Below are 26,805 nucleotides of genomic sequence, written 5' to 3'. Positions count from 1 at the left end.
TTATATGAAAGACATAAATTTAAATCACAGGTATCACTTTATTGCAAAATCTCCTTGGATGTGCCCTACGATTGGTTCCAGACCACAAAATGAAAATACAAGCTATCCCATCTACAAGGATGTGACAAAAATCAAAACAAATGCATAGAAAAGTCTAACATTTTTAGCAACTACTAAAGAAATGCCAATGCCCCTTGCTCATAACAGTATCTGAATCCATGCAATGTACTCAAAAACTTTTACAGACAGAAACTGCTTCTTACTTTGAGGTTAAAATGTTGAGGAGGGGATAAAGGGCTACACGTGAAAATAATTATAATACAATATATATGTGCATGCGTGCATACTCAGTGGCTTCAGTCGTGTTCATCTCTCCGTAACCCTATGGACTGTAGCCCACCAGGCAGGCTCCTCAGTCCATGGACACGGCAAGAACACTCCAGGCAAGAATAACAGAGTGGGCTGCCATTTCCTCCTTCAGGGGATCTTCCCGACCCAGAGCTCAAACTCATGCCTCCTGCATCTCCTGCATTGCAGGCAGATTCTTTACCCACTGAGCCACCTGGAAAGCCCATATACATACATACATCTACATAACTATTGGTCAGAGAAAGAAATCAGTCTCCTGCTTTGTAAAAAACTCTATTACATATAAGTCTACATGAAAATTCTTATACTTTGTCCAACACAATCATTTATAAATAATAGGGATAATGATTTATCAAGTTATTTGCCGTTAAAAATTATCTGAGACAACAGCATTGTTCAGTTCCCTTTAATTACTCTTCTACTGCCAACTTATTCAATACATAGAAAGTAAAGAGGCTTGACAAAGTGATGGTACTTAGTCAGAATATATGAATTTGGAACAAATTCAGAATGGATAACAAAATACAACAGTGACTGGATCAGAATCCTTAGAAATTCCACCAGACACCACAAACTACACTAAAACAAACAAAAAGGTAATGCTTAAAATGTTTCTTTTGCTCCTACCAAAGCAAAATTTTAAATCCCCAATGAAAGTTAAAATGATGGCTAATCTGTATAAGAATGTATACAGAAAGTATGTGATTCTGAAGGAAATATAATTCAAGATAAAGTCAGAATACCATATAAGCATTCTCATGAAGTAATAGTGTGGCTGCTAGGGTGGCTACTGATGCATTTGTTGCCAAAACTGAACATTGGTAGAAGAGTCAAATGCATTTTTGTTTGCAGAATGTGAAATTAACAAAAAGCCCCAACACCTGACGGGAAAAGCTTGGGAAATCCTCCCAAGCTGAAGACATTCAGAGAGTAGAAGGGACACAGACTCCTGAGCGTCCGACTGCTGCCAAATATCATCAAGAAACAGCAGCAAGCATGACAGTGACCGAGGACTGACTCTTCAACTTTGTGACAATGAGGCAAGCTTTGCGATTAAGCCAGAAACACTCTTCTGGTCTACAAACCCACAGACAAAAAAAGCCAAGAAGAAGAAACTTTGCATGTACACTAATAACGTCATGTAAAGTCATCCAGCCTTCATTTTAGAAGCAAAAAAAAAAAACCTGTTTAACAACTTTGAGGACTGGAGTTCTGTTTGCAGAATTATTAAGGGTCTGAAGGGATCACCTGAATTTTTCAATTAAATCTGACTGCATTTTATGAAGGTAATTATATCCTAGGTCCGCAAAGATTTCAAGAAATACCACTTGCTAATGCCAAAGGTCTAATGAATATAATTTTTCTAAATCTTTACTTCAACTTATATATTATACATACTACTTCTATGTAGGATGAACTATTTAAGAGCAATTTCACTCACAAAATGTAATTTTAAAGAAATTTTTTCTGATTGAGCGAATGTAAAGAACATCATTTATACTAAACACCTAGAATATAAATATTCTACTATTAAGAGTTTCCCCTTTTCCTAAAACCATTTGTCCCACTATGGAAATACATTTTCTGTAAGCAAAATAACTTTTATTGGAAAACTAATTTCAATTTTTCTATAGTAATGTTATTTACTATAAAGACCATGGTGCTATTAGTCAAATATTTTTAAACGTTCATCATCAGTTACTCTTAAAAATGTAAGGCTCTTCATTATCAATTACATAAAATTAGCAATCTCTTCTTCTGTAGCATTACAAAACTGATATGAGAAAGTGAAGAGTATTCATTTCAGGAAAAGGCAGAAATAACTTGGGCCTTGACGATAGTACCCTAAGGTGTGTCTCAAGTATTTGTTACTAATAACAGCTACTTAGCTCTTCTAATGACCCACTTTCCTCAATAAGAGTAGATTCAAGTTTATCCCTATAGTAGTGTCATTCTCAATCACTTGCATTCTGATATGCTTCCTGGAGTGGGAGACGATAAGATGGAATTACAGAGGGCATACTAGCAAACTACCTGTTAGAATGTCACACATGTACATATCTTGTACTGAGCGGTAGGGGGGGAAGACATTGAGAATCACTGACTTAAATCACAAAATCTTTGTTTTCCTGCTGATGAGACACTAAGGACTATTTAGTTCAAATCTTATCTCTCTACTCAGTTCAGTTTGTCGCAACACCCAAAAACTACAGGATGGTCTGTGTATTGAATTCTAATTGCATCTTTAAGAATCAAAATCCCATACCTTGAACACACATTTTGAAACAGGGATACCTGTAAAATATTGCTCCCTAAAAAATAATCCTATAGGAGATAGGAGGAGACATTTCTGTAAGAGACAGAAAACACTCAATTACAAGTTTTGTGTATTATTACATTTGAAAACAAAGTTTTAAACAGATTAAGTAAATGTAGTTTAAAGTGGTGGGGTGCATTAGAGATTTAAGAAGGTAACATTTAGTTTTTCTGTACTACTTTTAGGCAAATATTTGTGGTTGAAAGGAATGTAGGGAAACCATCCAACAACAGATGATAATCTAATGTGAAAGAAAAATAATTCAGGGAATTCAGACGAACTGGACATGTTTTGAGGTAAAAATCATTTAAGGTAGATTTCTGATTATCACTACTGAGATACAATAAGCCAAGAACTATTAAAAAAAAAAAAACAGCTAAGCTGAGATACTTCTATTATTTGGTTGGTACAAATGCAAATGCCTTTCAATTTCAATTTAATGTACATTATTTTAATTTCCAAAGTCTAAAACTTATGGACTTTTAGGATGGTAGAATAAACACAGTAATACTTGAAGAGATAAAATAAAAACTACCATGAAAGGAACTGAATGTAAAAGCTGAGTGCTCCCTACATTTAGGCATTTTACCTCAATTGTCTCATTTCTTCTTCATGACAATCTTACGAGGCAATTTTATTAATATCATCCCCATTTTACAGATGAAGAAACTATGATTTACAACAAGGACTTATTGTATAGTACATGGAACTCTGTTCAACTGTTATGCGGCAGCCTGGCTGGAAGGGGAATTTAGGGGAGAATGGATACATGTATATGCAGGGCTGAGTCCCTTCACTGTTCACCTGAAACTATCACAACATTGTTGATCAGCTATATCCCAATACAGAATTAGAAAGTTTAAAAAAAAAAAAAAAAAGAAACTATGGTTTAAAGAGATTTTTAAAAACTTGCTCAAGATCCCACAGAAGAAAATCCTAATTTCTGACTGAAACCCAGATTATCTGGCTCCAAAATAAAAGAGTTTTCTTTTCACTATACTCTGCAATCTCACAAGAAACACATACATTGAACTTTACAGTCTTTTAATCAAAACCTTCTGAAGGAGAAGGCAATATTAAGCTTATAGTGAGCAGAGGTAACTTATAAGGCTAAAAATTAGTCATAGTTTGATAAGTATAAATGAATATTTAGGAAATAATTCCAAGTTATGCATGACATTAAATTTTTAAAGCTGAACATGAAGTATCTCTCCAAAATAGAAAAATCCAAAAATTTCTGTAGACAGGCAGTAAGTAAACGTCACCTTACTTAGACATTCTGAATTCCAAAGAAAAAACTTGAAAGGCTTCATATTTTGTCAGTTATACAGCAGTTTCATATGGTTAACTAGGACTATATTTATACTTAAGAAAAAAGAAAACGTGGGTAACTGCTTGGGTCTGCTTCTTTTGTTCTGACTCTAATCTGCTCTCTATTGATTCTTTTCCATTTTTCCTCCAGATCTTGGAGCCCTCCTCTAATTTAGGCTAACTGAGTCTCAAGTTCAGGAACTCCTCCAAGTTTAGATGGAAGTGCTGACACACTGCAATGAAGACCATAAAACTGCAAAGATTGGTCAAGTGTTACAGAAGAAACAAAAGTTTCAGTTATTTTCCAAAACATTAACTATCATGGAATTATTTTTCTTCTGTAGTTTTCTGAATTGATTTTAAAGCATTTAACTTTTGTAATAAAAAATAGTTGAAGGAGATGGAGGGGAAAACTTGGAGCTTTGATTAAAAAATATCTCAATATTTTATTCTTTCCAAAGTTCCAGAACTATGACCTGCTTGTTCCCTTTTATTTCCCAACGGCATGGCATGAAAAATTAACGATACATAAGCATGCCAAAGTCAAATGAGATATGGAAAAACAATAATGAGGCAATCCAAAGATCTATAAATTCTGAGGCATAGCTCAATTTCAATATCTAAGAATGAAATATTGTAAGTATGAAAAACAGATTTTGGGCATACTAAAATTGAAATACTTTAGCCATGTGATATGAACAGCCGACTCACTGGAAAAGACCCTGATGCTGGGAAAGACTGAAGGCAAAAGGAGAAGAAGGTGGCAGAGGATGAGACGGCTCGTTAGTATCACCAATTCAATGATCATGAACTTCGGCAAACTCCAGGAGACAGTGTGGGACAGGGAGGCCTGGTATGCTGCAGTCCATGGGGTTGCAAAGAGGGGTTGGGCACGACTTAGCGACTTAACAACAAAAAAAACCTGAAAAGCAGGATTCACATACTTAAATAAGGGCAGGAACTTCCTAAGTATGGGAAAATTATAAATATAAGATACACATACATGAATTTATACCCATTTCTTATTTTTTATCATAAATTGAAGTTTTGTATTAAAATATTCCTTTAGCAACACCATGAAATAACACGCAAGATAGCTTTGAGTCCTACCAAAATTAATTTCAATCTCTCTCAATTACTTCCTTTTCCATGGAAAAGTTATATTAAAAAAGTTCATGTTTGTAAGCTTTCTTTTTCCACTACAAAAACATTCTTATTACAAAACAACATACATAAGGTTGATTCAATTTATTAAGTATGTTACCAAAACAGTGCATAATTGATAGTCCCTTCAACTCATCTGCAAAACATGCTCATTTAAAAATCAAGTACAAAAGTATAATCTATTAACACAAGTTCAATTTCAAAACAAAACTTTTATTTGTATAACAAGTTCATTAGATTTCCTTTTTTTTCTGATTACCAAAATACAATTAACTGAAGGCCTTGATTTACAAAGATGATGACTGCTTTATAATAGTCTCACGGAATTCAATTACTATGGTTTTTATAAACACTATTTCCATCTACAAACGGAAATAAGCACTTTACAATATTTTGGTATAATACATATTTATTCTGGTTTTCAAGCTTGATCATTTCAGTTCTTCTGTTCCTTAGTATATACCATGTAACAGCTGTTCCTATTATTGTTGTGTAGGTGGTGAGTATTCACCACACAACTGAACTTGCCTGCGTTTGAAATTTTTCAACGTGAAATAGTGGAGGGGGGAAAAAGGCAAATGTGAAATGTTCACAGACCAGAGTTATAGCTACATTAATAGCTGAAGATGAAATGAAAAGGGACAGGTCTACCAAAAGCCTGACTTATTTCTTCAACTACTGACATCAAACTTTGAAACAGTGCAGAAGCTGCATTAACCCGACCCTAAATAACTTTACATGGTATATATGTAATGAAGAGAAACAGATCTTCTGCAAAGGTCCTTCGTGGAAGGAACTGGAAAAAGGTTTCCAAGTATGCCTATGTACTCCCTTTGAAAATAGTTCTCTTGCCTCAAGAGAACTAGCAGAAAAGACTTCCCAGCCTACAAAACGGAGAGTCTTCCTTTGCACTGACTGACAAAACGCCTGGCTCTTCACATACATGTTTCCCTAAAGCCCATATAGGCAGATAGAGCAGGACTACAACACTGCTCAGGGCGAGCACTACACTTTGGAGAACTCAAGTCCCCATTCCCTAAGTTGAAACATACTTTCTAGTCTTTAATCACTGAACAGTTTTGGTCTATTCTTAGTGATTTCTCTATTAGACTTTTACATCGCTGACTCCATTTGACAATTCAGTGTTTTAAAACATCTGGAGAAAGAGAAAAAAATAGCACCACACCTTCAGAGTAATTTATGTCAATGATAGTGGGACTGCTACAAATATATATACAGTGTCTTCCAAATTTAAAAGATTAAGGCTTTTTAACCCAAAGGCAAACGAAAATGAAAGTTCCAGCCTGATGAAATTAATACATGGTGGGCTACACTGCACTGCCTGTCAAAATCATAAATGCACAAAAGTAAAAAGCGACGACTTCACAGTTTGTGCAAAACGTAGCACCCTACCAACACCAACCCAGATAGAGTGTTTCGGAAGGTGGATCCTGAATGTGGGAGACGGAGCACACCGCTGGCCCCGAGGTGCCTCCAGACACCTCCCCAGCCCTAAATGGTACGGAGGGAGCAGACCCGGCGGAGCCAGCTTCACACCTCGTCCGCCTCCTGAGGGTCAGTGCGGGCCGAGGCGGGAGGGGCGTGGACGCTGGGGGTCGGGGGTGACAGGGGCGAGCTGGGGGCGGGCGGGCGGCTCCGAGAGGCCGCGGCGCCAGGACGGGCTGGGGGTGCCCGCCGCAGCCGCGGGGCCGCGCCGAGGATTCCGCGGAGACAAGGGGGTGCGGGCGCGATGGGCGGCGCCCGCGCTGCTCCGGCACCGCCCGGCACCCGCAGCCCCCGCACCCGGCGAGCGGGCGGGGCCGCCGGCCCGCCTCAGCCGTCGCCTCACCCGCCGCCTCAGCCCGGTGGCGCCGGCACGCGCCCCCTCAGCGTCCAGTCGCGGGCGGTGAGGAGCGCGGGCCTCGCCCAGTCAGGCGGGCAGTCGGCCCGAGGCCCGAGCAGGGGCGCGCCGCCGCGGGCGCGGGACGCAGCGGAGACCCCCGCCGCCGGGAACGGGAGGAGGCGGCGGCGGCTGAGGGCGGGGACGGAGCCCCGGGCGCCCCTCGGCGGGCGCGGAGCGGGGCCCCAGCTCTCGGCCGGCCTCCCCCGCTCTCCCCCCCCCACCTCCCCGCGTTGCCCTGGGCAACAGCGCCCGCCGCGGGCGGCGCGGAACTCACCTACCTAGAACCTGACAAGCGGGAGCCCCTCGGACGCGGGAGCCCTTCGCCACCCCGCGTCACGGGGGCCGTCCCGGCCAATGGGCGCCGCCGTCACGGGCCCTCGCGGCCAATCCGGCGGCGCTCCGGTCTCCGGGCGCCCGCGAGCTGCCGGCCAATGGGCGCCGGCCGGGGGCGGGCGCTGCCGCCCGACCCCGGCCCTCCCCCACCAGCTCCCGGGGGGCGGGGCGCGGCCCGGGCTCCAGGCCCGCCGGGCGGGCAGCGGCGGCCGGCGGCCGGCGTCGTCACAGGAAGCTTGGGGAGGCTCGCCCGCCCGCGGCCGGGAAGCGGCCGGGCCGGAGGCGATAAGCCGGGGCCGCCTGGAAGGGCCTGCCCGACGGCTCGGCGGCTGAGAGGGAATTCGGGGCGTGGGTGCGGGGGCGTGACTACAACGCTAAGGGCGCCCGCGGGCGACGCCGGGGGCTGAAGGCAGCTTTGGGGGCGCGGACCCTCCACCCGGAGTACGCGCGCGTCACCCCTTCTTCACTTCGTGTGTTTTACTTGCAGCTGTTGTAGCCTTCATTCTCTTCAACTAGTTTTCGGCTGAAATTGACACAAAGACGGGAGCTCCTTCTCATTCCTGTAACTCCCAGTACCCGAGACCCTGTTTTAAAAAAGGCAAGACACGAGGTGCTGTAGTTGTGATCACTGCAGTTCAGTCAGTTCAGCTCAGTCCAGTCGCTCAGTCGTGTCCGACTATTTGTGACCCCATGGACCGCAGCACACCAGGCCTCCTTCCATCACCAACTCCCGGAGTCTACCCAAACTCATATTCTCCATTGAGTCCGTGATGCCATCCAGCCATCTCATCCTTTGTCGTTCCCTTCTCCTCCTGTCCTCAATCTCTCCCAGTGTCAGGGTCTTTTCCAATGAGTCAGCTCTTCCCATCAGGTGGCCAAAGTATTGGAGTTTCAGCTTCAACATCAGTCCTTCAATGAACACCCAGGACTGATCTCCTTTAAGATGGACTGGTTGGATCTCCTTGCAGTCCAAGGGACTCTCAAGAGTCTTCTCCAGCACCACAGTTCAAAAGCATCAGTTCTTCCGTGCTCAGCTTTCTTTATAGTCCAACTCTCACATCCATACGTGACTACTGGAAAAACCATAGCTTTGACTAGACAGACCTTTGTTGGCAAAGTAATGTCTCTGCTTTTTAATATGCTGTCTGGGTTGGTCATAACTTCTCCCAAGGAGTAAGTGTCTTAATTTCATGGCTGCAGTCACCATCTGCAGTGATTTTGGAGCCCAGAAAAATAAAGTCAGCCACCGTTGTTTCCCCATCTATTTGCCATGAAGTGATGGGACCAGATGCCATGATCTTAGTTTTCTGAACGTTGAGCTTTATAAGCCAGCTTTTTCACTCTCCTCTTTCACTTTCATCAAGAGGCTCTTCAGTTTTTCTTCACTTTCTGCCATCAGGGTGGTGTCATCTGCATATCTGAGGTTATTGATATTTCTCCCGGCAATCTTGATTCCAGCTTCTGCTTCATCCAGCCCAGAATTTTGCATGATGTACTCTGCATGTAAGTTAAATAAGCAGGGTGACAAAAATACAGCCTTGACTTACTCCTTTCCCGATTTGGAACCAGTCTGTTGTTCCATGTTCAGTTCTAACTGTTGCTTCTTGACCTGCATAAAGATTTCTCAGGAGGCAGGTCAGATGGTCTAGTAGTCCCATCTCTTGAAGAATTTTCCACAGTTTGTTGTCATCCACACAGTCAAAGGCTTTGGCATAGTCAATAAAGAAGTAGATGTTTTTCTGGAACTCCTCAATTTTTCGATGATCCAACAGATGTTGCATGTTGGCAATTTGATCTCTGGTTCCTCTACCTTTTCTAAATCCAATTGAACATCTGAAAGTTCACCATTCACATACTGTTGAAGCCTGGCGTGGAGAATTTTGAGCATTACTTTGCTAACATGTGAGATGAATGCAATTGTGCAGTAGTTTGAGCATTCTTTGGCATTGCCTTTCCTTGGGATTGGAATGAAAACTGACCTTTTCCAGTCCTGTGGCCACTGCTGAGTTTTCCAAATTTGCTGGCATATCAAATGCAGCACTTTCACAGCATCATCTTTCAGGATTTGAAATAGCTCAACTGGAATTCCATCACCTCCACTAGCTTTGTTCATAGTGATGCTTTGAAAAGCCTGCTTGACTTCGCGTTCCAGGATGTCTGGCTCTGAGTGATCACACCATCGTGATTATCTGGGTCATGAAGATCTTTTTTGCACAGTTCTTCTGTGTATTCTTGCCACCTCTTCTTAATATCTTCTGCTTCTGTTAGGCTCATACCATTCCTGTCCTTTATTGAGCCCATCTTTGCATCAAAATTCCCTTGGTATCTCTAATTTTCTTGAAGAGATCTCTAGTCTTCCCTGTTGTATTCTTTCCTTCTATTTATTTGCAGTGATCACTGAGGAAGGCTTTCTTATCTCTCCTTGCTATTCTTTGGAACTCTGCATTCAAGTGGGTATATCTTTCCTTTTCTCCTTTGTCTTTCGCTTCTCTTCTTTTCATAGCTATTTGTAAGGCTTCCTCAGACAACCATTTTGCTTTTTTGCATTTCTTCTCTGATCCCTGCCTCCTGTACAATGTCCTGAACCTCTGTCCATCGTTCTTCAGGCACTCTGTGTATCAGATCTAGTCCCTTAAATCTATTTGTCACTTCCACTGTATACTCATAAGGGATTTGATCTAGGTCATACCTAAATGGTCTAGTGGTTTTCCCTACTTTCTTCAATTTAAGTCTGAATTTGGCAATAAGGTGTTCATGATCTGAGCCACAGTCTGCTCCTGGTCTTGTTTTTGCTGACTGTATAGAGCTTCTCCATCTTTGGCTGCAAAGAATATAATCAATCTGATTTCGGTATTGATCATATGGTGATGTCCCTGCATACAGTCTTCTATTGTGTTGTTGGAAAAGGGTGTTTGCTATGACCAGTGCGTTCTCTTGGCAGAACTCTTTTAGCCTTTGCCCGGCTTCATTCTGTACTCCAAAGCCAAATTTGCCTGTCACTCCAGGTATTTCTTGAGACTTCCTACTTTTGCATTCCAGTCCCCTATAATGAAAAGGACTTCTTTTTTGGGTGTTAGATCTAGAAGGTCTTCATAGAACCGTTCAGCTTCAGCTTCTTCAGCATACTGGTCAGGGCATAGACTTGGATTACTGTGATACTGAATGTGATGGATGCTGTTAAAAAGCGTACAGCAGTTCTGTGAGTAGTTCCATGTTGTAAGTTCTCACTTCTTCCAGAATCTGGAATGAAGGAAGAACTGAAGCTGGTTTGCTCCACCTCTGAGGCACCCTTCACCTAAAGAACTTAGTGGAAAATGAGTAATTGGAGCTGAACAAAGACACCTGGGTGACCTGTAACCGTGTGCCAGGTGTTCTTAGTGACTGTTGTGGGGTGTGTTGCTGTAACGCTCTTGAATGCATTGTATAGTACATTGCATTGGCTGAACCACATTCTTTTTCTGGAGCAAATTTTAAGGTCAACCCAAACTCCACCTCCCCCTCCAAAATTTGTGTATTACATGGGAACCAGAGAACGGTGAAAAATCAGTTCATAGTTGATCACTTCTAAATAGTTACTTATTTTACTGTAATGAACAGCCCTACACATAGAAAAACAAATTTTAGACTTTACGTGGAGTACTCTGTTAAGAAACCAAAATGTGCTGTGAAGACAAAAAAAAATTTTTTTCTATTGTCTTTTGGGGGTTTTGTTTATTTGTATTTTTTTAAGACTAAAAGAGCTTTTATTTTATTGTTAAATTATTCTATATTTGAGAAAGGTTAAGCAAAATTATGAAGGTTACACATAACCAATTAGAATCAAAATGTAAAGACGGAAACTTTTAAAAAGTAGCTTAATTCACCCTACTGAAGCTAGAAGGTATTTCCCTTTCTGAGAGTATTTGCCTTAGAAAATTGGTAATTAATACAGTATACTAATGCATATATATGAAATTTGAAAGATGGTAACGATAACCCTATATGCGAGACAGAATAAGAGACACAGATGCATAGAACAGTGTTATGGACTCTGAGAGAGAAGGTGAGGGTGGGGCGTTCTGGGACAATAGCATTGACACATGTATATTATCATATGTGAAACAGAACACCATTCCAGGTTCAATGCATGAGACAAATGCTCAGGGCTGGTGCAATGGGATGACCCAGAGGGATGGGATGGGGAGGGAGGTGGGAGGGGGGTTCAGGAAGGGGAACACATGTAAACCCATGGCTGATTCATATCAATGTATGGCAAAAACTACTACAATATTGTAAAGTAATTAGCCCCCAACTAAAATAAATAAATTTATTAAAATAAAAAAAAAGAAAATTGGTAATTGTTGTATGCCTTTTCATTGCTTTGAAATGTATACAAATTATTTTGAAGACTGGATAGGTTTTAGTCATTTTGTTTTGTTAGCTTTATATCCCAGGAATGTCTTTCTTAAGGACCTGGGAACTCTCTCTTTGAAATGCAAATATCAGGAAAAATAGTGTCCATGAATGGGTAAAGATGTTGTGGTATACATACCTATACAGGATAAAATATTATTCAGCCTAAAAGAAATGAAATCTTGCCATTTCAACAACATGCATAGACCTTAAGGGCATTATGCTTAGTGAAATAAGTCAGACAGAGAAGTACAAATGCCATGTAATCTCCCTTATACACAGAGTTAAAAAGTAAAATAACTCGTAGGTCACAGATGCAGAGAACACAATGGGTGGTTGGCAGAGGCAAGGAGTGAGAGGTGGGTGAATGTGTGAAAGTGGTCAAAAGGCACAAACTTCCAGATATAAAATGAATTATGGGGATGTAATAGATATCATGATGACTGGAGTTAATAATACTGTATTGTATATTTGAAAGTTGCTAAAAAAGTAGATCTTAAAAAGTTCTCTTCATAAGAAAAAAATTGTGTAACTAATATATAATGGATGTTAACTACACTTATTGTGGTGATCACTTAAAAATATGTACAAATAAGGAATTATGTTGTACATCGCAAGCTAGTGTAACAGTATATGTCAGTTATACCTCAGTTAAACAGATGGGAGAGAGAGAGCGAAGTCCCCTCTCTCCCAGTTTCTGTGGGAAAGTAGGAGCCAAACTTCTTGGGCAAATTTTCCCAAATTGCAAAACTACCTTCTGTCATAAAAATGAAACGTTTGTTTTTCCTGTGGATAATACTTATTAGCTAACACTGGTGGTCATCCCAATTATGAAATAAAGGTAAGATGAATTATATGTGCCTTGTTATCAAGGCCTATTACTTGATGACTAGTTATTGTTTAACTTGAAAACATAAGTAATAGGTTGTATCTGCTGGGCTATGTAAAAAGATGACTGCTGTCTTTTCAGTCTCTTTGTGGGTTGCCTGCATTGCCCATCACATTCTGGTCTAATGCTTATTCAAGAAGAAAAGTGTTTTATTTTTCCACTACCTTTGCGGAGAGAATTTTTGGGTCAGGAGAACATTTTGTTTTTAATTATGTTCTCCCCAAAATTCCTATGCCCAAAATATTGAGACTATAAGTTAAAGAAAGTAATTAGTTTCTAGTTTTTTATTTGTTCTTGAAAAAGATGTCACATTGGGTAATAACATCACTAAAACTAAAAATACATTTTCAGTTCAGTTCAGTCGCTCAGTCGTGTCCGACTCTTTGCGACCCCATGAATTGCAGCACACCAGGCTTCTCTGTCCATCACCAACTCCCGGAGTCCACCCAAACCCATGTCCATCAAGTCAGTGATGCCATCCAACCATCTCATCCTCGGTCGTCCCCTTCTCCTCCCGCCCCCAATCCTACCCAGCATCAGGGTCTTTTCCAATGAGTCAACCCTTCGCATGAGGTGGCCAAAGTATTGCAGTTTCAGCTTCAACATCAGACCTTCCAATGAACACCCAGGATTGATCTCTTTTAGGATGGATTGATTGGATCTCCTTGCAGTCCAAGGGACTCTCAAGAGTCTTCTCCAACACCACAGTTCAAAAGCATCAATTCTTCGGCGCTCAGCTTTCTTCACCGTCCAACTCTCACATCCATACATGACCACTGGAAAAACCATAGCCTTGACTAGACGGACTTTCGTTGGCAAAGTAATGTCTCTGCTTTTAAACATGCTATCTAGGTTGGCCATAACCTTCCTTCCAAGGAGTAAGCGTCTTTTAATTTCATGGCTGCAGTCACCATCAGCAGTGATTCTGGAGCCCCCCAAAATAAAGTCTGACACTGTTTCCACTGTTTCCCCATCTATTTCCCATGAAGTGATGGGACCAGATGCCATGATCTTAGTTTTCTGAACGTTGAGCTTTAAGCCAACTTTTTCACTCTCCTCTTTCACCTTCATCAAGAGGCTCTTTAGTTCTTCTTCACTTTCTGCCATAAGGGTGGTGTCATCCGCATATCTGAGGTTATTGATATTTCTCCCGTCAATCTTGATTCCTGCTTGTGTTTCTTCCAGCCCAGCATTTCTCATGATGTACTCTGCATATAAGTTAAGTAAGCAGGGTGACAATATACAGCCTTGACGGACTCCTTTTCCTATTTGGAACCAGTCTGTTGTTCCATGTCCAGTTCTAACTGTTGCTTCCTGACCTGCATACAGGTTTCTCAAGAGACAGGTCAGATGGTCTGGTATTCCCATCTCTTTCAGAATTTTCCACAGTTTATTGTGATCCACACAGTCAAAGGCTTTGGCATAGTCAATAAAGCAGAAATGGATGTTTTTCTGGAACTCTCTTGCTTTTTCGATGAGTCAGAAATAATAAAAGTAATATTTGGTGTGTATTTTGTAATGACTGTTCACTGCACAAACTAAAGATACATGAATAAACCTCTTAAAGCATAAATTTTTCTGTGAATATGAAATTCTGTGGTATATGTCAAATCAGTATGAAAGAAATTGATGAATGTTTATGCGTGAAATGGTTAGACAAAGGCAAAATACAACTTTGGGGACATCTTCTCCAAGAAACTTAGAATACCTCTATCCTTATACAAGAAAAATCTGTACCTGGAAAGATGTGTTTGTTGAATTTGTGATTATGTATTTGCAGAAAGTAGCTTTACGTAAAAGTCTCATGTGAAAAATAGAACTGTTTGCTATACACTGTGTCTTTGTGTCTGCGTGTGTGTGTGTTTTAAGGAACTCAGATCTCTGAAAAGATTAAGAATCTTCTTAGTTCTTCTACACTTCTCTCAGTTCTCACCTGTTCACTCCAACTTAGAAACTGCCTGCCATATGCCAAGCACTGTGCTAAGAAATGCAATTTTGAATGAATGTACTTGAAGTAAATGAATGTGGCAAAAATCTATGCTACATTTTTGAAACTCAAAAAAAACAAGTATAGGAAATCCATTTTAAATGTTCCTTCTGTTATAATTATCACTGTGCATTACAACACATTTAGCAAACACTTTGTTTCACTTGATTGCTGTGCAAATTTCCTTACATCTTGTAAATGTAGGGAGATTGCAGAAGAATAAAGGAAAATAATTTCCTGTCTTGATGATCTATGGGATCCATAAAATACTAGACACCCACAAAGGGCCTGAAGGGATATGTATCTCAGTTGAAGTTGTTAGCATAAGACTTAAAAGATGCATCTTCTGTCATTAACATTTAGATCTATACCAGGTACTGCAATGACTTTAGAAATGCCAGTCTTTCCTAGCTATAGATAAGTTTTTGCTGTATAGTCCATTTTCCCAAGTACCAATTTTTTACTGTTCTAGTAACGTTACTTACCTGAACAAATGAACACAATAACTTTGATGTTGAACCTTGAGTAGTAAAAAATGATTAAAAATTTTTTTCCTTACACTATGTCACCACTCCACCACCCCCATTTACCTGTGTAATCCCTTCTCATAATCGTCTTTAAGAGAAATTTTGGTCACGTGTCATCTGAGTTCCATGGCCTCCACATCTATCCTTCCCTCTTTTCCCTAAATCTGTATCTCCTCTTTTCCTCCTGTTCACCAACTCCTTTGCTTTGTACTTTCTCTAATCCACAATTGATACCTGACAGCTTGCACATACCACTCCTAAAATGAAGAGACTTGAGGCATGCAATATGGAAATCATACCTACCTTTATGCTATACATAATTCAGTTTCTGTTTTCAGTGCATACAAATTTCTTTGATTTTTAAATTGCTCTCTTGAACGAATACTATCACTAGAGGTCATGTCTATGTGAAACTTTCTTTTGATATTTTTTTATTTTTGTTTTTGCTTTCTAAATTTCAGTTTCTTTTAAAATGGCTATGCGGTTTTGTTTTACAAATCTACCATGAAAACTCCATGAACAGTATGAAAAAGCAAAAAGCTATGACACCGGAAGATGAGCCTCCCAGGTCAGAAGGTGTCCAGTACGCTACTGGGGGAGAGCAAAGGGCAGTTACTGGCAGCCCCAGAGAGAACGGAGGGGCCGGGCCAAGGCAGAGACATCACTCAGTCGTGGATGTGTCTGGTGGTGAAAGAAAAGTCCAGTGCTATAAAAATGTTGTATATGGACCTGGAATGTTAGGTCTATGAACCAAGGTAAATTGGATGTGGAGAGGAGGGAAGAATCTTCCAGGAGATGGAAAAATCGAACATCAACAACTTAAGGATCAGTAAAATAAAATGGATGGGAATGGGAGAATTTAATTCAAGCAACCATTATATCTACTACTGTGGGCAAGAATCCCTTAAAAGAAATGCAGTGGCCTTCATAGTCAACAAAAGAGTCCAAAATGCAGTAATTGGGTGCAACCTCAAAAATGACAGAAAGATCTCAGTTCATTTCCAAGGCAAACCATTTAACCTCAGAGTAATCCAAGTCTATACCCCAACCACTAAGCTGAAGAAGCTGAAGTTGACCGGTTCTGTGAAGACCTAAACACATTCTAGAACTAACACCAAAAAAGATGTTCTCTTCCTCATAAAGGATTGGAATGTAAAAGTAGGAAGTCAAGAGATAGCCAGAATAACAGGAAAGTTTGACCTTGGAGTACAAAATGAAGCAGGGCAAAGTTTAACAGTTCTGTCAAGAAAACAAGCTGATTATAGCAAACACCCTTTTCAAACAACCAAAGAGATGCCAGAGTCAACATAGAAATCACCGGATGGCCAATACGAAAATCAGATTAACTGTGTTCTTTTCTTCATTTAGCCTAACTCTTCTGTTGACTATGAAAGCTAGTCCATTTCTTCTAAGGGATTCTTGCCCACAGTAGTAGATATAATGGTCATCTAAGTTAAATTCACCCATTCCAGTCCATTTTAGTTCGCTGATTCCTAAAATGTCGATGTTCACTCTTGCCATCTCCTGTTTGACCAATTCCAATTTACCTTGATTCATGGACCTAGCATTCCAGGTTCTTATGCAATATTGTTCTTTACTGCATCAGACTTTACTTTCACCACTAGACACATCCACAGCTGGGTGTTGTTTCCACTTTGGCTCAGCCTCTTCATTCCTGCTGGAGCTATTTCTTCACTCTCCTCCTGTAGCATATTGGGCACCTACCAACCTGGGGGGTTCATCTTTCATGTCATATCTTTTTGCCTTTTCTAACTGTTCATGGGGTTCTCAAGGCAAGAATGCTGAATTGGTTTGCCATTCCCTTCTCCAGTGGACCATGTTTTATCAGTGTGAAATGCCAGACTGGATGAAGCACAAGCTGGAATCAATATTGCCAGGAGAAAGATCAGTAACCTCAGATATGCAAATGATACCACCTTTTTGGCAGAAAGTGAAGAGAACTAAAGAGCCTCTTGATGAAGGTAAAAAAGGAGAGTGAAAAAGCTGGCTTAAAACTCAACATTCAAAAAATGAAGATCATGGCATCTGGTCCCATCACTTCATGAAAATAGATGGGGAAACAATGGAAATAGTGGCAGGCTTTATTTTGGGGGGCTCCAAATTCACTGCAGATGGTGACTGCAGCCATGAAATTAAAAGATGTTTGCTCCCTGGAAGAAAAGCTATGACCAACCCAGACAGCATATTAAAAAGCAGAGACATTACTTTGCTGACAAAGGTCCGTCTAGTTAAGGCTATGGTTTTTCCAGGAGTCATGTATGGATGTGAGAGTTGGACCATAAAGTACGCTGAGTGCCGAAGAATTGATGCTTTTGAACTGTGGTGTTGGAGAAGACTCTTGAGAGTCCTTTGGACTGCAAGGAGATCAAACAGGTCAATAATAAAGGAAATCAGTCCTGAATATTCATTGGAAGGACTGATGCTAAAGTTGAAGCTCCAATACTTTGGCCACCTGATGTGAAGAACTGACTCATTTGAAAAGTCCCTGATGCTGGGAAGGATTGAAGGCAGGAGGAGGGGACAACACAGGATAAGACGGTTGCATGTCATCACCGACTTGATGGACATGAGTTGGAGCAAGCTCCGGGAGATGGTGAAGGACAAGAAAACCTGGCGTGCTGCAGTCCATGGGGTCACAAAGAGTTGGACACGACTGAGCGACTGAACAACAACAACAAGAGTGTTCTTTGCAGCCAAAGATGGAGAGGCTCCATACAGGCAGCAAAAGTAAGACCTGGAGCTCAATGTGGCTGAGATCGTGATCTCCTTATTGCAAAATTCAGGCTTAAATTGAAGAAAGTAGGGAAAACAGTAGGCCATTCAGGTATGGCCTAAATCAAATCCCCTATATATTGGAGGTAACGAATAAATTCAAGGGATTAGATCTGGTAGACAGAGCACCTGAAGAGCTATGGACAGAAGTTTGTAACATTGTACACGAGGCAGTGACCAAAATTATCCTAAACAGAAAGACATGCAAGAAGGCCAAGTGGTTGTCTGAGGAGGTTTTACAAAATAGCTGAGAAAAGAAGAGAAGTGAAAGGCAAGGGAGAAAGGGAAAGATATACCCAACTGAAAGCAGAGTTCCAGAGAACAGGAAAGAGAGAAAGAAGGCCTTCTTCAACGAACAGTGCAAAGAAATAGAGGAAAACAATAGAATGGGAAAAACTAGAGATCTCTTCAGAAAATTTGAGGTATCAAGGGAACATTTCATGCAAGGATGAGCATGATAAAGGACAGAAACAGCAAGGACCTAACAGAAGCAGGAGAGATTAAGAAGAGGTGGCAAGAAAACACAGAAGAACTATACAAAAAAGGTCTTAATGACCCGGATAATAATCATGGTGTGGTCACTCACCTAGAGCCAAACAGGCTGGAGTGTGAAGTCAAGCAGGCCTTAGGAAGCATTACTGCAAACAAAGCTAGTGGAACTGACAGAATTCCAGTTGATATATTTAAAATCCAAAAAGATGATGTTGTTAAAGTGCTGCACTCAATATGTCAGCAAAGTCAGAAAACTCAGCAGGGGCCACAGGACTGGAAAAGGTCAGTTTTCATTCCAATCCCAAAGAAAGGACAATACCAAAGAATGTTCTAACTGCTATACAATTGTGCTCATTGTACATATACTAGGAGGGTAATGCTCAAAATCCTTCTGGCAGAGTTCAGCAGTATGTGAACCGAGAACTTCTAGACATACAAGCTGGGTTTCAAAGAGGCAGAGAAAGCAGAGATCAAATTGCCAATATTTGTTGGATCATGGAGACAGTAAGGGAGTTTCAGAAAAACATCTACTTCTGCTTCATTGACTATGCTAAAGCCTTTGACTGTGTAGATCACAAGAAACTGTGGAAAATTCTTAAGGGGATGGGAATACCAGACTACCTTACCTGCCTCCTGAGAAAACTGTATGCAGGTCAAGAGGAAACAGCTAGAACCAGACAGACTGGTTCAACGGACTGGTTCCAAATCGGGAAAGGAGTATGTCAAGGCTGTATTTTGTCACCCTGCTTATTTAACTTATATGCAGAGTACATCATGTGAAATGCCAGGCTGGATGAATCACAAGCTGGAATCTAGATTGCCAGGAGAAATATCAATAACCTCAGATATGCGGGTGACACCACCCTTATGGCAGAAAGTGAGAAGAACTAAAGAGCCTCTTGATGAGGATGAAAGAGGAAAGTGAAAAAGCTGGCTTGAAACTCAACAGTAAAAAAAAAAAAAAAAACAAAGATCCTGGTATCTGATCCCATTACTTCATGACAAATAGAAGGGGAAAAAGTGGAAGCAATGAGATTTTTTCCCCTTGGGCTCAAAAATCACTGCAGATGGTGACTGCAGCCATGAAATTAAAAAACACTTGCTCCTTGGAAGGAAAGCTATGACAAACCTAGACGGCATATTAAAAAGCAGAGACATCATTTTGTTGACAAAGGTCCATATAGTCAAAGCTAGGGTTTTTCCAGCAGTCATGCATGCTGTGAGAACTGGACCATGAAGAAGTCTGAGTGCCGAAGAATTGATGCTTTTCAATTGTGGTGTTGGAGGAGACTGTTGAGAGTCCTTTGGACTGCAAGGAGATCAAGCCAGCCAATCCCAAAGGAAATCAACACTGGATATTCATTGGAAGGACTGATGCTGAAGCTGAAGCTCCAATACTTTGAGCATCTGATGCAAAGAGCCAACTCATTGGAAAAAACTCTGATGCTGGGAAAGATTGAAGGCAAAAGGGGAAGCAGGCAGCAGAGAATGAGATGGGCGGATAGCATCACCGACTCAGTGGACATTAATATGAGCAAACGCTGGGAGACAGTGACGGAGAGGGAAGCCTGGCATGCTGCAGTCCATGGGTTGCAGAAGAGTCGAAAGTGACTGAGCAATTGAGCACTCATCCACTATTCCCAAATAGGTGCTTCCTAGGTGGCTCAGTGGTAAGGAATCTGCCTGCAACCAGGAGACTCGGGTTAAATCTCTGGGTTGGGAAGATGCCCTGGACAAGGGAACGGCAACGCAGTACGGTATTCTCACCTGGGAAATCCCATGGACAGAGGAGCCTCCTCAGAGGGCTAGAGTCCATGGGATTGCAGAAGTCGAACTTGACTTAGCAGCTAAACCACCACGACAACTATTCCCAAATAAACTTATTTTGCTGGTAATGTAGCTGGCTGTTTTGTTTTTTAAGTCAGCACTTTCTAGGGAAACTGACTTGTCCATGGAAAAATACTTTTACGCATACTTTAGGGAGGGGAGAATCTTCCAACATTCAGATTCATTGCCTAATCACATCAAAAGTGAAGTCTGTCAATCCACAAGTTCCAGTAACACGATTAACTTCTCTCACTCTTAAATATGAGGAGACGTTGGGAATTACCACACTTTTGAGGAAACCACAGTCATGAAAATCAGACACTAAAACAAAAAAAAATTACCAGAAGAGGTGAGGAAGAGTTGAACAAAACCAAAGGTAAGAGCAGAAGAACATTTCAGAACTATGAGCAATACCATTGAAGAAAGAAATTCCATGAATAAGAGGATGCTCTTTAAAAAAGAAATATTCAGAGGAAAGAAATGAACTTTTGGAAATTAAAAAAATAAAAAGCCTTAATTTGGTAGTAAATGATAAAATGAAGTTGAGAAGTTTCAAGAGAAAAGCAAAAAGACATTTGAAAAATATGAGATAAAAGAAAATTCAGGATCAATACAGGAAGTTGTACAGGTAAACTATAGCGGTTGCAAAAAGAGAAGGGGGGGAGGGTGGAGGATGTGTGGGACTATCAAAGAAAAGCATTTCCCCAGAACTAAAAGAAGCATGTTTCCAAAGTGAAATGGATCTAGTGAGTGCCTGAAAAATAAATGAAAAAGATTCACAGAAAAGCACTTAATCCTAAAATATCATAACAGCAGAGATAAAGAGAATTCCCTAAATGCTTCAAATAGAATAACAAACAGATTGCAGACAAAAGATCAGACATGATAATAGAGGGTGACATTGGGCTTTTCAACAGTAAAACTGGAAGCTAGAAGAAAATAGAGCAATCTCTTCAGATTCCAAAGGGCTATTACTTAGAATTTACAATTTCCTATAAACTCAACCATCAATCAAGTCTAACAGCATAATAAAGGCATCCTCAGATATGTAAGATCTCAGAAAGTTTTCCTCGAAAGGAACGTTTTATTAGGAAGACACTTGAAAATGTTTTTCACCAAAAAAAGGGACTAAAAAAGAGAGATGAAGACATGGATCAATACTGGAGAAAGGAAAAGAAAATTCCCAGAATGATGATGAAGGAAGTTTCCAGGATAATAACTATATGAGAGACCTAAAAAGCAGCCAGTATAGACTGAGGCAAGAGAATGGAAGTCTCGAGAACTGATGTCTCCAAAAAATGAAAACAATAACAGGATCAGTAGATAACTTGATGCATTTTACTACTAGAAGAGATGTATTAGCATTATGACACAATTTGGAGATGACTTAAAGAGTAGGCATATAAGATATGAAGCAATTATGAGCCACAGGAATATAACTATTAAAAAAAACTTTACATTAAAAAATGTAACCATAGTGTACATGTAACTCAGCCTAAAAAGATAATTACATAATCATCCTACTCTAAACATTAAATGTTGATTTAAGAAAAAATTACAATACTGTAATTCTTGCAATACTGTAGGAATAGAGTGAAGGAAACTCTTGAGTGGAAATAATTTGAGAGAACTAAATCTTCTTCTTTAATAGTAGGAAGTCAGCATATATTTGCTAATTCTGAAAAATCAAGACAGAGTATTGAAAGTCTGCCTCACGCTTGCATGGGTAAAGTCCAGTGTGAAGAAGTAGAGTTCAAGTATGGGGCTGAGGATGGGACTGGAGAGGGACAATGGTTAGGGGTAGAGGCTCCTTTATGTTAGGAATCTTGGGCCATCGTTTCACTTGCATTGCTTTGATAAACATAAACATTAAGAAGAACATGTCGGTGACTCTGTCACACAGCCAGGCAGATTTAAGAACAACTAGAATGAAGAGCTGGTAGCTCAGATGGTAAAGAATCTGCCTGTAATGCGGGAGACTCGGGTTCAATTCCTGGGTCGGAAGATCCCCCGGAGAAGGGAATGGCAGCTCACTCCAGTATTCCTGCCTGGAGAATCCCATGGACGGAGGAGCCTTGTGGGCTACAGTCCATGGGGTCACAAAGAGTCGGGCACGACTGAGGGAGAAACACTTTCAGGATAAAGCACAGGGCAAGGAACACCTGTCTCTATCACTGCATGTAGCAGACATGGTTAAAGGAATCATGCCTTCATAATCTGGTTTCTAACTTGGATGGTTATTCACTCGGATATATCCTGAGCACCTATGGCATGTCAAACACCGTGAGAAGCTCTGAGAATACGACAGGAAACTGCAGGGACAAGCCTCTTCACCTGAATGCAAGTCGGAGATACAGACAGTAAGCAAGAAAACCTGCAGACCATCTAAAGAGATAAGGCTAGGAAGGGAATGAAGAAAATGTGAGAAAACAAAGAGAACTGGAAAGAATCAAACAGCCAAGATTCGGGTCTTAGCTTCGGATCTATACTTCACAGTATACTATGAACTTAAACAAAATCCTTAGCCATTCTGAGACTGCATTCCTATACCTATTAATTGCACATAGTAATTCTATCTTCACTGATTCTTATGGTAATTGAGATAGAGTAAATGAATGAATTTTCAATAAATAAATTCCTTTTCAGATATAAGTCTTCTTTTACCCTTGGGGAGTCCTTATCAGTTCTTAATTGATTTCTTTGTCTGCTTCCCTAGGGTTCTCCATACACATTGTCAAAAGAGTAAGCCACCTAACCATCCTTTTCATTTTGATGTTTTCACAATCATATGCTTTCGCTTGCAAGCAAATCTAGTTTCCTAAGCTCGACTTCAGCCTTGGCAAATCCACAAGCAATTTGACTATCCACACTTCCTTCCCACCTCACCGTTAATTCTCCCCATTCACCTTCACCGATGGAATAGGTTATGACTCCACATGTAGTTTACTTTATTTTTAATTTATATACAGTAATAGTCACTGTTTTGGTGTACCATGGCTATGCAAAATCGAGCATTGCATAGCCATGGAACCACTATCAAGACGCAGAGCAGTTCCAAACCTCTCCTGCCCTCACACCCACACCCAACCACCCACCCACATCACACAGAGCCTCTTTATGTTACCCCTTTGTAGTCAATCCTACCCTCACACAGCCCCTGATCTGTTCTTCATCTCTATAGTTTTGCCTTTTCCGAAATGTCATAGAAATGCAGCCTAAGAATATGCAGCATTGAGTCTGACATCTCCACTTAGAATAATGCATTTGAGACTCATCTATGTTACAGCATGCGTTAGTAGCTTTCTCCATTTTATTGCAGCGTAGTATGTCATTGTTCATCAGTTTCCCAGCTGAGGGACATTTGGGTTTTGTCTTGCAATTTTCAGCTATTATGGAAAAAGTTACCATAAACATTCACACAGAGGTTTTACAGTGTGAACACAAAGGCTTATTTCGCTTGGAAAAATACATGAGAGTGAGACCGCCGCGCCGCGTGCTCCGGGCGCCTTTCTAGGAAACCGCCAAACTCTTCCCGATCCGGCCACGTGGTTTTACATTCCCACCGGTGATGCAGGACAGCTCCGCTGTTTCCTCACTTTCACCCACACTTGGTATTGTCAAGTCTTTTTTTGAGGAGGGGGATGAGGATTAGTGATTTGTTTTCTCATTCTGATAGGTGTATAGTGGTATCTTGTTGTGGATTTAATTTATATTTCCCTATGGACTAGTAATGTTGAGCATCTTTTCATGTGCTTATTTGCCATCCACATATCTTCTTTGGTGAAATATCTGTTCAAAGCTTTTGCCCATTTGAAACTGGATTGTTGTTTTGAAAAGAAAGAACAAAGTCAAAGGACTATTATGATCTGATTGTAAGACTTGTTATAAGCAAGAGAGTGAGGTATCTGAAAACATAGATATACAGATCAATGGAATGGATAAAGAAACCAAAAATATACCCATGTAAATATGACTAGTTGACTACTGGCAAACATGCAAAGACAATTCAGTAGAGAGAGGAATTGTCTTTTCAACAAGTAATGCTGTAACTCTCGGACACTGACCTGCAAAAGATTTTCTGGTGGCTTGTTTTTTTTACCCATATCTCTCCCCTTACACAATAAAATAACTCAAAATGAACCAAAGACCTAAATATAAAATGGAAAAAAAAAAGCAGGAGAAAATCTTTGTGATCTTCAGTTAAGAAGAGTGCTTCAATAAAACACCAAAAGCACTAACGTGGAAGGAAAATATTGGTAAGTTGGGCTTGATTAAAATTAGGAAACAATTGATCTATGAAAGCGAGGGCAGGAGAGGGAGAAGACAAGCCACAGAAAGTATCCTCAGATCACACGTCTGATGAAGGGCGTGTAGGCAGCATGTGATGCTCTGATTTTAAAGACATGCTTTTCATTCTTTCAGGCTCAACTCAAATCTTATCTCTGTGAAAAATTCAAAGACCAGATGAACTAGAATTCATATGTCTGGACCACTAGGGGATGAATGGATGAACATTTCTCAGCCATTATTACTTTTCTGTAAAACCATATACACTAATAAATACACTCCTATATTCTGGTCTCTTTTTAAGCTGAAAACCTAAATGCGTTTGCCAGACACTTGATATACTGCAATATGTTCCAATGGAATGAAATGAAACTTTATTGACTGAAATAACAGTACTCTGGATGGATGGCATCACCTTACAGATTTCAAATTGGTCACATTATATATTAGCCTTAGGGAGGTTATATCTAACGAGGGCAGGTCTGGCAAAGTATATTCTGTAAGTATATATAGTCTTATATGGATTCGTGAATATGTATTTGTCTAAGTATATAGTTATAGAAAGTTAAGAAAATGGGAAAACTCTAAGTTTTATATTTTATCTATTTTGTTGAAATAGCAATTCCCTTCAGTTTTGGTTTTCGCCAAATATACTACTGTATTATTATTTTGTTTAAAAATCAGAAGCTTTGGTCTCTTCTAGAGACCATTTAGCCTAAGTGAACTTGTCAAAAGGTCATGATTTGGTAAATTTAAATGCAGCCTCTTTGCTAGGCCTAGAATTAGTGCTATGAACCAAACAAGGAGCCCATAATAAATTAGTATCCCAGGCAGCACTATCCTAGGAATCCAGGAAAGTACGTAGCATTGATATATCCCCCAAATATTTTAAGACCAGAGGCTTAGGATAAACAGGGCTTTCCAAATATGTAGTCATTAAGGGAAGGGTGGGCCCATCCAGCAAAGCGAGCACCGGTGAATCCTGGCACAGGTGCCCCACTCAGGAGGCCCTGTCCTTCATTTAACGCTCCCTTGTGGCAGTCTTGGAATGCTTGGTAATTTTATCTTTGAACTTGTGCTTTGTAAGTCTAGTCTGAAGGAACAACGGAATGTGCATGTGAACGGAGAAGATACCCACGATATGTGTTTGCACTGTTCCCTGCCACTGTCCTCAGTAGTACGCCCAGTGCCTCCGGGGCACCGCCTTCCTGGGGACCCACAGTGCATGCGAGCTCAGCCCGCCCAAAGTGTGCACAAGGCCAGTGTGTTACATCTAGGACTGGGTTACCAGGGACACCGACAACCCGGAGAGGCCAAGCTTTGCATCCAAATAGAACTTGCTTCAAATGCAGAAAGAAGGCAACGGCATCCTTAGAAACGTGAACCTGTAAGGAATCCTACCATATGCTTTATTTGTGTTCCTGCCTGTATTGGCCAACTGCTCCTGCTGCTAAGTCGCTTTAGTCGTGTCCGACTCTTAGCCACCCCATGGATGGTAGCCTACCAGGCTCCTCCGTCCATGGGATTCTCCAGGCAAGAGGACTGGAGTAGGGTGCCACTGCCCCCTCCGATTGGCCAACTGCTCACATAAAAATGATGACCTACGAGGACACGTGACATGTGAGAACCGACGACATAAAATGAGGACATATTCCCTTTTTTGTCCTTTCTTACTCGTTAGTGAGCTAAAACTAGAGAGAGCTGATAGGTGTGCAAACATCAAAAAGTGCACTTTTAAAACCCGAGTTAGAAAAAAAAAACTGAGTTAGTTTTGTGTAGTTTACACTGTTCTGGTAAGAATGAAATACACACTCATATATGAACTGTTTAATATGAATTCTGTAGTTTTTGGTGATTATATAAGTTAAATGCTCTTATGTTTGCATTTAAAATTGCTAACACAGCATAGAAAGATGAATGGTAAAATAATTTAAAATTAAAGATTCTATCTAGTATCTCAATAGAGACAGAGAAAGAAAAAGAGGCTGCAGAAGAAAGGTGGGGAAAAAAGCCTTTTATTTTAGCACCTTTAACATTTTTTCCCTGCTTTAATGAGCACGGTTTGATTGATATAAAAAGGCATTCTTAAAATAATCCTTTCCTTGCAGAGTGAGCCTGAGGTTTTGTTGCCTATCTAATGATATTAATCAATGTCCAAATTTAGTAAGAAGTCTTTAATACTTAGTCCATTACCAGTGGCATAAAATACACAGA

General features: G+C 40.6%; 1 protein-coding gene across 13 annotated transcripts in view; it reads right to left on the bottom strand.

The window, feature by feature from the left end:
• FER (FER tyrosine kinase) overlaps positions 1-26,805 on the bottom strand; it is a 484,930-nt gene that overhangs the window by 434,037 nt on the left and 24,088 nt on the right. For 11 of the 13 annotated variants that reach the window (XR_014058060.1, XR_014058059.1, XR_014058068.1 and 8 more), the window contains exon 1: positions 7,343-7,394. The exons of the other annotated variants lie outside the window; for them this stretch is intronic. The gene's annotated coding sequence lies outside the window, so the exon portion shown is untranslated. Of the gene's footprint in view, positions 1-7,342; positions 7,395-26,805 lie in introns of those variants that run through there. 13 annotated transcript variants of the gene reach the window in all.

This window comes from Giraffa tippelskirchi, chromosome 6 (assembly GCF_054371585.1).
Source record: "Giraffa tippelskirchi isolate mGirTip1 chromosome 6, T2T-mGirTip1v1.2.pri, whole genome shotgun sequence".
Classification (NCBI taxonomy): Eukaryota; Metazoa; Chordata; class Mammalia; order Artiodactyla; family Giraffidae; genus Giraffa; species Giraffa tippelskirchi.
Note: the sequence above shows the minus strand (reverse complement) of the source record. Positions and strands in the feature narration are given on the sequence as shown.